Source organism: Schistocerca nitens, unplaced genomic scaffold (genome assembly GCF_023898315.1).
Source record: "Schistocerca nitens isolate TAMUIC-IGC-003100 unplaced genomic scaffold, iqSchNite1.1 HiC_scaffold_104, whole genome shotgun sequence".
Classification (NCBI taxonomy): domain Eukaryota; kingdom Metazoa; phylum Arthropoda; class Insecta; order Orthoptera; family Acrididae; genus Schistocerca; species Schistocerca nitens.
Window position 1 is genome coordinate 15,001 of NW_026045647.1, and position 2,500 is coordinate 17,500.

Sequence of the window (2,500 nt, forward strand, 5' to 3'; positions counted from 1 at the left end):
ATTACAGTGGATAGCGGGACCATGTGGAACGTACGCAACACTCGCTAGATGTTGTGAGGGTAGGCACCGTAACATGATTCAATACGCAGGACACCAGAGTGTGCGCGCAGCGAACTATGTTGAGAGGGTTGCGATTAGGCAACGCTACACGAATTTCTAGATTCATATAACAAACAATTACGTGGGTTAGGTTAGGGCGCAACGTGGGTTAGGTTAGGGCCCAACTTAGGTTAGGTTAGGGCCCAACTTAGGTTAGGTTAGGGCCCAACTTAGGTTAGGTTAGGGCCCAACTTAGGTTAGGTTAGGGCCCAACTTAGGTTAGGTTAGGGCCCAACTTAGGTTAGGTTAGGGCCCAACTTAGGTTAGGTTAGGGCCCAACTTAGGTTAGGTTAGGGCCCAACTTAGGTTAGGTTAGGGCCCAACTTAGGTTAGGTTAGGGCCCAACTTAGGTTAGGTTAGGGCCCAACTTAGGTTAGGTTAGGGCCCAACTTAGGTTAGGTTAGGGCCCAACTTAGGTTAGGTTAAGCCCCAACTTAGGTTAGGTTAAGCCCCAACTTAGGTTAGGTTAAGCCCCAACTTAGGTTAGGTTAAGCCCCAACTTAGGTTAGGTTAAGCCCCAACTTAGGTTAGGTTAAGCCCCAACTTAGGTTAGGTTAAGCCCCAACTTAGGTTAGGTTAAGCCCCAACTTAGGTTAGGTTAAGCCCCAACTTAGGTTAGGTTAAGCCCCAACTTAGGTTAGGTTAAGGCGCAACATAGGTTAGGTTAAGGCGCAACATAGGTTAGGTTAAGGCGCAACATAGGTTAGGTTAAGGCGCAACATAGGTTAGGTTAAGGCGCAACATAGGTTAGGTTAAGGCGCAACATAGGTTAGGTTAAGGCGCAACATAGGTTAGGTTAAGGCGCAACATAGGTTAGGTTAAGGCGCAACATAGGTTAGGTTAAGGCGCAACATAGGTTAGGTTAAGGCGCAACATAGGTTAGGTTAAGGCGCAACATAGGTTAGGTTAAGGCGCAACATAGGTTAGGTTAAGGTGCAACATAGGTTAGGTTAAGGTGCAACATAGGTTAGGTTAAGGTGCAACATAGGTTAGGTTAAGGTGCAACATAGGTTAGGTTAAGGTGCAACATAGGTTAGGTTAAGGGATGGTGTATGAGGGGGGAGGGGACGAGGTTCGTTCATAGTGATGATGGTAAGTGGACGCCTGAGGCACCCTGAGATGTGTCACGTCAGGATGCATCTTTCTCTCAGGGGAGGTGGTGCGCCGGTTGCGTGGGTGTGGCAAGGGAGTGGCAGGCCTGTGTCTTTCATTCCTGCCATTGCTTATATGCTGTGAGACAAGGCAGTGTGGTGGTGTTGGTTGCACCCCTGTCTAGGACATGTGTGGGTGTTTGTGGCTTATCTGAGTAATGATGGTTGTTGGAAGAGTGAGATATTCTGTTTTTGGGGTGGACCTCCTGGTTTTGTTATCATAGTGTGAATGGTGTAATGTGGCGGAGAGGATGCACTGGATGTTGTTCCATGCTGGTGCTTAGATATCTTGTCTGTGTCTGTTACAGCCAGAGAGTAGTGTGTGATAGAGTGTCTGGGTGACGTGTAGTTCGCATGTGTGCACAGACTGTCAGCATGTATAGGGACTGTTGTATGTCGTATGCCATCTATATTCCGATGGCTCTGCATCTATTAGTAATCAGCGCCATGTATCAGTTTAATCTGGTTGCGGTCACGCGGTGTTCTATCTCTGTACAGTAGTAGAGGTGCGACTGCACTACGTAGCTACCCCTTGCGGCAGCTTTCCCCGGTGTATGGCATACGATTATCGGCAATCAGTCGATTAGTGACAACTGGTCGTGTGACAACGTCACATGTCTGCGGGTGGGATACGCTACACCCTGCCTGTGGGTCAGGGCTCAGGAAAGCTCTCCTGACACTGAGCGCTCGGACCGTCATTACCCGTCTGAGTAATATATTGCGGAGCGCTTTTAGCCATTGCCCAGAGTCTTTGCGACTGCGAGTGCAACGCCCATGGGGATCGACATGGTTGGGGCGCTTTCTAGCTGATCGCTCGGCATCGGAATCCGTACTGTGAGCAACGCAATCGCGCACAGACTTAGAGCATGTGTGGGGACAGCGGGAATTTCGCATCTTGGATAAAACTCTTCATGAAACGGACGATATAGGGGTGGTTTGCAACTTACGACTGCGAGAAGAGTCCGCCGTTCATCCGCTGGAGTTGCGAGGTGGGCTGTTGGGGTGGAGCACGTACGGGTGCGGGTGGAGTGATTGTCGGTCGACCACTTTCTGCGGCGCAGGCACTGGCGTCGGGGCTCCTGGGGTGGTCAGAGGATGCAGTCTTGGTGCGTGGGGTCGAAAAATGTGTACTGTCGGCCCAGCGATGTCGTAGTCAGCTTGTGTCTCATAGGTGGCGGTATCGTCGTTCCAGGGGTCATGTTGTGGGAGATCGACAGATGGCGTTAATTTTTGTGGTGCGCTCGACATGG